At 43.0% G+C, this 12,305-nt stretch overlaps 1 non-coding gene across 1 annotated transcript; it reads left to right on the top strand.

Annotated features, from left to right (window-relative positions):
* Nucleotides 1–524: 524 nt before the first annotated feature.
* trnai-uau lies at nucleotides 525–618 on the top strand. Its single transcript has 2 exons — nucleotides 525–562; nucleotides 583–618. It is a non-coding gene; the product is annotated as a tRNA-Ile (tRNA).
* Nucleotides 619–12,305: the final 11,687 nt, after the last annotated feature.

The following is a 12,305-nucleotide window of genomic DNA, read 5'->3' as shown; positions in this document are numbered from 1 at the left end:
TACCAATTCAGACAAACTGAGCATGCGTGAGAAATACATTATGCGGAAGTCTCAATCTGGTACCCTGTAGCAGCCAGTATTTCACAGATAGCATTAGCAACCTGCTATGAAATGAACACTCATACTACAAGCACACAGTTGATCACTTTCCAGATTAGGTGTCAAATACATACAGGTCAATATGGGACAATACAACTAAGACAGGCAATTATCCGTTGAAGTTGTAAAACACAATACACTCAACAACGGACAGCTATATCAATCCAGTAAACAGTTCAGGCGAGCTAACGTTAGCTAGCCAGATTAGCTATGTTCAAACAACGCAAACGAGTGATTTGGCAAATCAGTAATTTATCAGAGTTTAGGCAGATCTAGATCAGTTTCTATGCATGTTACTGTACGTTGCTGACTATGTTGCAACACATAACATACTGATCTCTAAGTAAATCAGAAACCGGAAGAATAGGAAGCTAACATCCAGATTAGAGGGTTCATACACTGTATTGCTGAGCCGAAGTAGCGGAGCTCCAGTGGCGCAATCGGTTAGCGCGCGGTACTTATATGACAGTACATTGTAGAGCTATGCCGAGGTTGTGAGTTCGAGCCTCACCTGGAGCAGTGTTTTTACTAAGAGAGAGCGATAGGTATGTATTATCCCATTGAAGTTGTATTAACATGGAATACGTTGACCAGCCTAAACGCAGTAACCGAAACGATCGGTGTCTGACAATTCGACAGTTCAGCAGCATAGTCAAAGAATATACCCTGTATGAACTGTATTTTCTTGTCTCTAGCCTCAACCTAGTACATCATGTAACCATGTAACAATTGGATGAATACGCTATCATTTCTTAGCAACATTTTATCATGCATGGGTTAAGGGGAGCCTGAAGATCACATTCACATCCCTGCCTGCTTCAAAATGAAATTATACAAAATACAGTAGCAATTATCCACATTCCCTTGCAACGCACCTCAATGTGTAGGCATGTTTCTTGCCCTTTCCCTCATAAGAGTATTGATATTCTGACTTCTATGCGAAATCTTTTCATGATAGGCTATCAATGTTGTAGTTATTCTGCTTTTGTGTTATGATTTGGTGGGATGAATTTGCTTATATAAACGTGCAAGTGTAGTGTTAGTTTTTAGCTATAAATGTCAGACGTGTATGTTTGTTGTGAACTCATACTGTATTTCTTCAACTGAGCTGAAGTAGTTCCCTCTTATTATCGATAGGAGGCAGCATGAATGACTTGCAGTTTTACTTCACTAGAGGGGTTGGTCTTTGATAATGAACTGCATTTGTTCTTGGACAAGGTGAGAGGGACTGTAGTTGAGACTATCTGGGATTCTCTGCTTCTAAACCCCATTATGGGGGCTGAGTCACTGGTTTACTAGTGCACTTCCATGCCGTCCCTAGGTGGGGTGCGACACTTGAGTGGGTTGAGTCACTGACGTGATCTTCCTGTCCGGGTTGGCGCCCCCCTCGGGTTCGTGCCGTGGGGGAGATCTTCGTGGGCTATACTCGGCCTTGTCTCAGGTTAGTAGATTGGTGGTTGAAGATATCCATCTAGTGGTGTGGGGGCTGAGCTTTGGCAAAGTGGGTGGGGTTTAGGATCATGCCTCAGGACCACCTGGCCTGATGACTCCCTGTTGTCCCCAGTCCACCTTGTCATGATGCTTCTCCAGTTTCAACTGTTCTGCCTGCAGCTATGGAACCCTGACATGTTCACTGGACGTGCTACCTTGTCCCGGACCTGCTGTTTTGGACTCTCTCTCTACCACAGCTGCTGTCTCTAACTCTGAATGATCGGCTCTGAAAAGCCAACTGACATTTACTCCTGAGGTGCTGACCTGTTGCAACCTCTACAACCACTGTGATTATTATTATCTGACCCTGCTGGTGATCTATGAATGTTTTAACATGTTGGCCATGTACTGTTATAATCTCTACCCTACACAGCCAGAAGAGGACTGGCCACCCCTCAGAGCCTGGTTCCTTTCTAGGTTTCTTCCTAGGTTCCTGCCTTTCTAGGGAGTTTTTCCTTGCCACCGTGCTTCTACATCTGAATTGCTTGCTGTTTGGGGTTTTAGGTTGGGTGTCTGTTCAGCACTTTGTGATTTGGCTGATGTAAAAAGAGCTTTATAAATCAATTTGATTGATTTGATTGATTGAGGTAATCTACCAGATTACATTAGAATGTTGTAGTTACTATACTCTATTTCTCTTGCCTGCCTGTTATGTCTTGTATCAACTCCCGCTGGGGGGCGCTGTTATCCATGCTATGAGTGGGGTGTACCATCTCTGGTTACATCAATGAGGTTTGGTGGCTGGTAGTGAATCGCTACGACTCTTTATTTGAATGAAAACAGCATTGAGACACATTTGATTGATTTATCATTCCAAACATTTATGTTTGTTTGAAATGTAAGAATGTTCTCCTATACTGATTACGTGTGTGTGTGTGTGCGCTTGTCTGAGGAAAAAGACAGTTAGAAAAATGAACAGTCTATCATTTTAACATTACAATGCTTCCTGAACTTGATCAGAATGTTCTATACTAGTTGGATGTTAAACAAATGCAATAGGCTATTAAAACATTGTGAAGTATAAATGGGAAGAACATGTTGAACACCTGGACAAATAGATTAGGGGAATGTATAAAAGCTGAAAAGAAAACTCTCTTGGAATAGGCTTTAAGCTGTTTTTTTAGGTAGCACCTAATTCATTTAAACAACCTTATGTGAGTTAGCTCTATATCGGACGACATAGGACGACGCACATTAGTGCGTGTGGTGTCCCATAGAGCAGTGGTTAAAAACTGTGGGTCGAGATGGCAGGGGTCAAAGGTGGGTTGCTGGATGACATTGCCCCCCCACCTCCATAACAAGATAGAAATACACTTTCAGTGTAAACTTCAATCACTAAAACCAAACAGAAAGTATGTAGCAAAGATAATGGACTTACACACTGAGTGCACAAAACATTAGGAATTTCCATGACATAGACTGACCAGGTGAATCAATGTGAAAGCTATAATCCCTTATTGATGTCACCTGTTAAATCCACTTCAGTCAGTGGAGATGAAGGGGAGGAGACAGGTTAAAGAAGGATTTTTAAGCCTTGAGACATGGGTTGTGTACGCATGCCATTCAGAGGGTGAATGGTCCAGATGTAAGTGCCTTTGAACAGGGTATGGGAGTATGTGCCAGGCACACCGGTTTTAATGTGTCAAGAACTGCAACGCTGCTGGGTTTTTCCACACTCAACAGTTTCCAGTGTGTATACAGGAATGGTCCACCACCTAAAGGGCATCCAGCCAGCTTGACACAACTGTGGGAAGCATTGGAGTCAATATGGTCTGCATCCCTGTGGAACGCTTTCAAGGACTTGTAGGGCAAAGGGCAAAGGGGGTGCAACTCTATATTAGGAAGGTGTTTGTACACTCAGTGTATATTTTTCAATAATAGTTTATAGTCTTTGAGAATTTACAATCAACTAAATAAAAGCTTGACAATCAGGCCCCCTTTGATTGTGTTATAATGTTTGAGGGTAAGAACACAGCATTAGCCATGTCAAAATGTGTAGAATTTTTTAAAGAAGTTATTTCAGCTCCATGGCAGGATGTGTGGAATTACAGGAGATTAGCTATTAAACTCCACATGTTTCTGTCCGCTGCCAAGATAATATTTTGTACTTATTCTTTGGTCTGTATGTTTTTTCAGCGCTCAACCCCTTTAGTGGGTCACAAAGCAAAAACGTTGTTGAACCCCTGCTATATAGGGCTCCTACAACTGTATAAGTGAGTTTCAGTGGATGGATCCATTTTGAAGATGAGCAACACATGAGAGATTTACTGTAGAGAAAACTGAGCACTGAGCAGAGAGCTTTGGCAGCTGGCCTCCCCGTCTACTCCCCTCTCCCCCTCCTCCTCTTCCCGACCTCAGTACACACACACTCAGATTTCGACATCATCCCAATTTAAATGACTAAGATTCATATAATTGACTGTTACACGGAAAGAACACAGCTGATTTAAAAAACATGGTCTGTCGAGGGATTTAACCTTCGTTCATTTAGTGCCCTCCCAGGAACACTTGAGGCCAGATGCAATTAGCATGAGATCAGTGGAAAACAAGGTCACAGGAGGGGAGGAACTTGTCCCTCGTGCACTACAAAAATGAAAAACCATCTTCCCACCAGTACTCTCAAGACTCTCACAAGCTCTGTAGCTTACCCTTTTTCCCTTACATTCAGTATGGAGGAGTTTTGTTTATTTCCTGAAGGGATGTAGCGTCTCCAACAAATTGTCAGTCAGAGTTCTCAAGTGGACAATTGGACACGAGAACCAGGCCCTTAGGTGGCCACTTCTCAGAATATTTCGGTATAATATGCTCAATCTGCAGGTTTTCTTTGAGTCTGCAATTCCTCTGTTGGCATAGTGGAGGCATTAGCCCCAGTAAGACAGGTTCTTGTACTGCACCCTGGGAGTCGTAGGCCCCTCTTGCGGTTCTCTGCCCATGCAGGCCGTCTCTAAAGTTGCACATGCACCCTCTCATGCATGCACACAAACAGCAATGGAGTCCCTCATCACCATATCCTGTCTACACTTGTGGAGGCAGTGTGTTGTAATGCAAGCTCGTCTGTTCAGCACAGACAGGTTTGGATGGAGACATGCCAAACACACCATCGTCACCACAATGCACTTGTCTGTCCAAACATTTCCAGGAATGTTCTTTTTCCTCTGAGATGTTTTATTTTTTCTCTCCTCTCCTCACACCACGTTTCACTTCTCACTCAACTCAAATGTGCCCTTGGGTAAATTAGGCATGGGTTCTTCACTAACGTATTGTAGAGACCCTCAGGTGGTAGGGTGAGCCGACCCTGCCCCTGGCTGGCAGCACCAGTCACGTTCCTTGTTTATTATGTTGTCGTGGTAACAGAAGAGGGGGAAGCTGAACGTAGGATTGGGGATATAGCTAGTTGGAAGAGCACCATTTTTCTCTCGTTATTATCTCTCTGGGGAGATGCCTCCTGCTGTACTGGGATTTATGGGTAGCTGGTTCAGGCTAGGTTTGTTGTTTTGTGCAGCTCCCCGCTACCCCCATGCAGTGTAACATTAAAACCCCTATGCAGTGTAACATTAAAACCCCTGTGCAGTGTCACATTAAAACGCCTGTGCCGTGTCACATTAAAACGCCTGTGCAGTGTCACATTAAAACGCCTGTGCAGTGTCACATTAAAACGCCTGTGCAGTGTCACATTAAAACGCCTGTGCAGTGTAACATTAAAACGCCTGTGCAGTGTCACATTAAAACGCCTGTGCAGTGTAACATTAAAACGCCTGTGCAGTGTAACATTAAAACGCCTGTGCAGTGTCACATTAAAACGCCTGTGCAGTGTCACATTAAAACGCCTGTGCAGTGTCACATTAAAACCCCTGTGCAGTATAACATTAAAACGCCTGTGCCGTGTCACATTAAAACGCCTGTGCAGTGTAACATTAAAACGCCTGTGCAGTGTCACATTAAAACGCCTGTGCAGTGTCACATTAAAACACCTATGCAGTGTAACATTAAAACGCCTGTGCAGTGTAACATTAAAACGCCTGTGCAGTGTCACATTAAAACGCCTGTGCAGTGTAACATTAAAACGCCTGTGCAGTGTAACATTAAAACGCCTGTGCAGTGTCACATTAAAACGCCTGTGCAGTGTCACATTAAAACGCCTGTGCAGTGTAACATTAAAACGCCTGTGCAGTGTAACATTAAAACGCCTGTGCAGTGTCACATTAAAACGCCTGTGCAGTGTAACATTAAAACGCCTGTGCAGTGTAACATTAAAACGCCTGTGCAGTGTAACATTAAAACGCCTGTGCAGTGTAACATTAAAACGCCTGTGCAGTGTCACATTAAAACGCCTGTGCAGTGTCACATTAAAACGCCTGTGCAGTGTCACATTAAAACGCCTGTGCAGTGATCCTCTCGATATGAGCCCGCGTTACAATTCCCACCAAAAGGGTTAAACCTATTGGTGTAATGTAGGGTGATTGCCTTTTATGCCAGAGACCTGAGTGTGTTTCCTGCCCCCTCTGTTCGCTACAAGATTTTGTGTGGGTTGTGTAGGCTAAATGATGAGCAGGACTGTACTGAAGCGCTGAATGTGTGTTTGTGTTGTTCATGTAGTTGTTTGTGTGCACTTCTTATGTGACACAGGTATGTGTTCCAGCAAACTGGCGCACACAGTCTTTCCCATTCCAGAGTTGTATTGTGCTGGATGGTGTTCTGTCGCATTGATTTCACACAGTCTTTCCCATTCCAGAGTTGTATTGTGCTGGATGGTGTTCTGTCAGTCTTTCCCATTCCATTGATTTCACACAGTCTTTCCCATTCCAGAGTTGTATTGTGCTGGATGGTGTTCTGTCGCATTGATTTCACACAGTCTTTCCCATTCCAGAGTTGTATTGTGCTGGATGGTGTTCTGTCGCATTGATTTCACACAGTCTTTCCCATTCCAGAGTTGTATTGTGCTGGATGGTGTTCTGTCGCATTGATTTCACACAGTCTTTCCCATTCCAGAGTTGTATTGTGCTGGATGGTGTTCTGTCGCATTGATTTCACACAGTCTTTCCCATTCCAGAGTTGTATTGTGCTGGATGGTGTTCTGTCGCATTGATTTCACACAGTCTTTCCCATTCCAGAGTTGTATTGTGCTGGATGGTGTTCTGGTGATTTCACACAGTCTTTCCCATTCCAGATTTCACACACACAGTCTTTCCCATTCCAGAGTTGTATTGTGCTGGATGGTGTTCTGTCGCATTGATTTCACACAGTCTTTCCCATTCCAGAGTTGTATTGTGCTGGATGGTGTTCTGTCGCATTGATTTCACACAGTCTTTCCCATTCCAGAGTTGTATTGTGCTGGATGGTGTTCTGTCGCATTGATTTCACACAGTCTTTCCCATTCCAGAGTTGTATTGTGCTGGATGGTGTTCTGTCGCATTGATTTCACACAGTCTTTCCCATTCCAGAGTTGTATTGTGCTGGATGGTGTTCTGTCGCATTGATTTCACACAGTCTTTCCCATTCCAGAGTTGTATTGTGCTGGATGGTGTTCTGTCGCATTGATTTCACACAGTCTTTCCCATTCCAGAGTTGTATTGTGCTCACACAGTCTTTCCCATTCCAGAGTTGTATTGTGCTGGATGGTGTTCTGTCGCATTGATTTCACACAGTCTTTCCCATTCCAGAGTTGTATTGTGCTGGATGGTGTTCTGTCGCATTGATTTCACACAGTCTTTCCCATTCCAGAGTTGTATTGTGCTGGATGGTGTTCTGTCGCATTGATTTCACACAGTCTTTCCCATTCCAGAGTTGTATTGTGCTGGATGGTGTTCTGTCGCATTGATTTCACACAGTCTTTCCCATTCCAGAGTTGTATTGTGCTGGATGGTGTTCTGTCGCATTGATTTCACACAGTCTTTCCCATTCCAGAGTTGTATTGTGCTGGATGGTGTTCTGTCGCATTGATTTCACACAGTCTTTCCCATTCCAGAGTTGTATTGTGCTGGATGGTGTTCTGTCGCATTGATTTCACACAGTCTCCATATATCAAAGCTAAATTCCTCTTAAAATCACCTTTCTCAGTCTGAGGACTAAATATGGCATGATTTAGGCCTAGCAGCTAATGTAAGGGTTTGGTTCATCAACTTATTGTTATAAAATAAAAATGTCACCTTTATTTTTACCAGTTTAGTCTCGTTGAGATTACTAATCTTTTTTTTAAAGACAGACCAGACCAAAAGACAGTAGCGGCACATTAAGTTGAATACAAAGACACGTCTGAAACATAGAATACAAAGACACGTCTGAAACATAGAATACAAAGACACGTCTGAAACATAGAATACAAAGACACGTCTGAAACATAGAATACAAAGACACGTCTGAAACATAGAATACAAAGACACGTCTGAAACATAGAATACAAAGACACGTCTGAAACATAGAATACAAAGACACGTCTGAAACATAGAATACAAAGACACGTCTGAAACATAGAATACAAAGCGCTACAGTTGAATAAAAACAGAAATGTACACATTGAGCAGGCAAGATGCTTTGGAGAAGTTGCGGTGCATCCAGGGTTCAAACAGAAACTCTAGTCAGACCCTTTTCGGGGGAGAGAAGACCTGTGAAAGGGCAAGACGGTGGCGAGACTTGAAAATAAACACCGTGCGAAGCGTTTTTGGGCGTGGTGTTTGGGCCTGTTTCTTTATCTCCTCATTCATCTACCCTGGGGTGATCCGACCAATCATTCAGTGGACAATCAATCCATCACTCTTTCTTAGCCGACTCATCTTTAAAACCCCTTAAGACGAAGGATACTGCAGTGGTGTGGTAACATAGTCATGGGGAAGACTGGATCCCGTATGACTGTATGTGCACACAACGTTTAGGAAGAGACAGAGCAGTCAATATTAAGTTTCACATTTCTATTGCCACGTGCTCTGATGAAATGCCTTTCCTGCTAGTATGTAGTGAAGCTTTGAACAAAAGAGGAAATCCTATTAGTATTTAGTTGTAGTTATAGATGCTGGAAATCCTTTAGTTATAGTTGTTTAGTTTCGTTGTCACGATCACTCCTTTATTCGAGGAACAGATGGTTGAAATATGAATTTCCCAATTTTATCTGAGCCCAGCATCAACACTGGATTCAAAACAGCTGTTTTCACTGTGTGTTTGCCAAGACTAGTGAAGTAACCGTATAAAATGGATGTGGGAAATACATCCACTCTGTAAAACAGAATCATTATCGCATATTTTACAGTCAAATGAAACGAAACCCTTTTGCCGTACAACAATGTCAGTCAGTTCCTCTAATTGTCGGGAGACGTTGTCCCGCAACTCTGTGGGACTGAATTCAGGCGATTCAATGTTTTGAAAGGCCTCATGCAACTGTACGCATATAATCTTTAGATCTCGGGCCCCTCGTGACTAACGACAGAGCTATGTGTCATGAGCTATAATTCACGTGTCTTTGCTTAGCACTGAGTGCTAGGCGTCTGGGAGCAGTGACATAGTGGCCCGTGGGGCTGTACTCATTATGTGTGAAGGTATAATTATTATCATTATTTTGATTTCCTTCCCACAGAGCTCGCACCTCGGGCAGGTTGGTGATGAAGAGCCTGTCAGAGCGCCAAGGGGAAGTGATGTCATGGCGCTCTAGGCAGAAGAACAGCAGACTGGAGGTCAGAGTTTGGGGTTTGTCAGATTGTCTCTCTTTGCTGCAACTCGAGGACAGGGAGGATGAGGGAGTTGTGGTGCGAGGGAGAGTTTCTGCTTCATTTCAGTTCCTCTCTTTCAGTTTCTCCACGTTCTTGCTGAATTTGCTTGGTTCTCTGGTTAGAAGTTCTCAGGTGTGTGCTGCTGTTGGAGATTCAAACTCAGCCCACGTATGTTAGTCTTTAGTATAAGACTTTGTGAAGTTTATCGGTTGTGTGTCTCACTAACAACTTGGTCAAATGTAAAACCTAATTACAGTTCCTAAATACAATAAACATGATATGTTTCAAGCCTCAAACATACTCACAATAACATGACAATAACAGTGCGTATGGGTGTGTGTTTGTGTTCCTCTGTGAGCTCGATCCCAACGTGGCTAGGAAGGCTCTCTGATAACGTAGCAGAGAGTAGCAGGGAGGCAGTGGTAGCTTCCAGAGGACTCTCAGCCTGATGAACTCTCAGTGCTGAACACTGTGTTGAGGTGGAGGAGCCAAGTACACTATGGAGATGGATGAGGGGAGGGGGGGTGTCCAGAGAATATAGGGTCCATTGGCTCACCTCCCCCTGCGCCTCCTTAAGCTAATTAAACATCACTCCAACAGCCCTGCTCCTTCGCAAACTCCCATCACACACTCTACTCCCTTTCTCCTTGTCTCCTCCCCTTTCTCCTTGTCTCCTCCCCTTTCTCTTTGTCTCTCTTTCTAGAAAGTACACTGGATTGACAGGATTTATAGCACTTCAGACTTGCTTTACTACCCCTCAGGTCTCTAACAATACCTCTTTGCATGCATGCGTGTGGGTACGTGTGTGGGTATGTGCCTTCCTGTACAGTGCCTTGCAAAAGTATTCACCCCCCTTGGCGTTTTTCCTATTTTGTTGCATTACAACCTGTAATTTAAATGGGTTTTTATTTGGATTTCATGTAATGGACATACATAAAATAGTCAAATTGGTGAAGTGAAATGAAAAACAGAATACATTCAAAAGGGAAAGGTGATGCGTGCATATGTGTTCACCCCCTTTGCTATGAAGCCCCTAAATAAGATACCCTCATCCTCAAGTCACATAATTAGTTAAATAAAGTCCACCTGTGTGCAATCGAAGTGTCACATGATCTGTCACATGATCTCAGTATATATACAGCTGTTCTGAAAGGCCCCAGAGTCTGCAACACCACTAAGCAAGGGGCACCACCAAGCAAACGGTACTATGAAGACCAATGAGCTCTCCAAACAGGTGAGGGAAAAAGTTGTGGAGAAGTACAGATCAGGGTTGGGTTATAAACCAATATTTGAAACTTTGAACATCGCACAGAGCACCATTAAATCCATTATTAAAAAATTGAAAGAATATGGCACCACAACAAACCTGCCAAGAGACCCACCTACCAAAACTCATGGAGCAGGCAAGGAGGACGTTAATCAGAGGCAACAAAGAGACCAAAGATAACCCTGAAGGAGCTGCAAAGCTCCACAGCAGAGATTGGAGTATCTGTCCATAGGATCATTTTAAGCCGTACACTCCACAGAGCTAGGCTTTACGGAAGAGTGGCCATAACCATAAAAAAATAAGCAAACATGTTTGGTGTTCGCCAAAAGGCATGTGGGAGACTCCCCAAACAGATGGAAGAAGGTACTCTGGTCAGATGAGACTAAAATTGAGCTTTTTGGTCATCAAGGAAAACGCTATGTCTGGTGCAAACCCAACAGCTCCATCACCCCAAGAACACCACAGTGAAGCATGGTGGTGGCAGCACCATGCTGTGGGGATGTTTTTCATTGGCAGGGACTGGGAAACTGGTCAGAATTGAAGGGATGATGGAATGTGTGAAATACAGGGAAATTCTGGAAGGACACCTGTTTCAGTCTTCCAGAGATTTGAGACTGGGACCGAGGTTCACCTTCCAGCAGGACAATAACCATAAGCATACTGCTAATGCAACAATCAAGTGGTTTAAGGGGAAACCTTTAAATGTCTTGGAATGGCCTAGTTAGTTTAAGCTCAGACCTCAATCCAATTGAGAATCTGTCGTATGACTTAAAGATTGCTCTACACCAGCAGAACCCATTCAACTTGAAGGAGCTGGAGCAGTGACTAGATTTGTCAAGCTTATAGAGACATACCCCAAGAGACTTGCAGCTGTAATTGCTGCAAAAGGTGGCTCTACAAAGTATTGACTTTGGGGGGAGAATAGTTATTCATGTTCAAGTTTTCTATTTTTTTGTCTTATTCCTTGTTTGTTTCACAATAATACATGTTTTGCATCTTCAAAGTGGTAGGCATATTGTGTAAATCAACTGATACAAATCCCCCCCAAATCTATTTTAATTCCAGGTTGTTAGGCAACAAAATAGGAAAAATGCCAAGGGGGTGAATAGCCACTGTATGTACGTAGCTAGATACCTCAAATTCTGCAACTGGGAAATGTTTTCTCCATGTAACACTCTAGTTACAGCGCCACACATACAGTGCATTCGGATAGAATTCAGACCCCTTGACATTTTCCACATTTTGTTAAGCCTAATATTCATTAAATGTGTTTTTTTCTTCATCAATCTACACACAATACCCCATAATGACGAAGCAAAAACAGGTGTTTAGAAATGTTTGCAAATGAAATTAAATTAAAGAAATTAAAGAAAGAAATTAAAATCAGAAATGCAGTATTTACAGAGATATTCCGATCCTTTGTAATCCGATCCTTCCTGTTTGGCCCTGTCTGGGGGTATCATCGGATGGGGCCACAGTGTCTCCTGACCCCTCCTGTCTCAGCCTCCAGTATTTATGCTGCAGTAGTTTATGTGTCGGGGGGCTAGGGTCAGTCTGTTATATCTGGAGTACTTCTCCTGTCTTATCCGGTGTCCTGTGTGAATTTAAGTATGCTCTCTCTGATTCTCTCTTTCTCTCTTTCTTTCTTTCTTTCTTTCTTTCTTTCTTTCTTTCTTTCTTTCTTTCTTTCTTTCTTTCTTTCTTTCTTTCTTTCTTTCTTTTCTTTTCTTTCTTTCTTTCTTTTTCTTTCT

Source organism: Oncorhynchus gorbuscha, linkage group LG06 (genome assembly GCF_021184085.1).
Source record: "Oncorhynchus gorbuscha isolate QuinsamMale2020 ecotype Even-year linkage group LG06, OgorEven_v1.0, whole genome shotgun sequence".
Classification (NCBI taxonomy): domain Eukaryota; kingdom Metazoa; phylum Chordata; class Actinopteri; order Salmoniformes; family Salmonidae; genus Oncorhynchus; species Oncorhynchus gorbuscha.
This window is presented reverse-complemented; position numbering and strand designations above follow the sequence as displayed.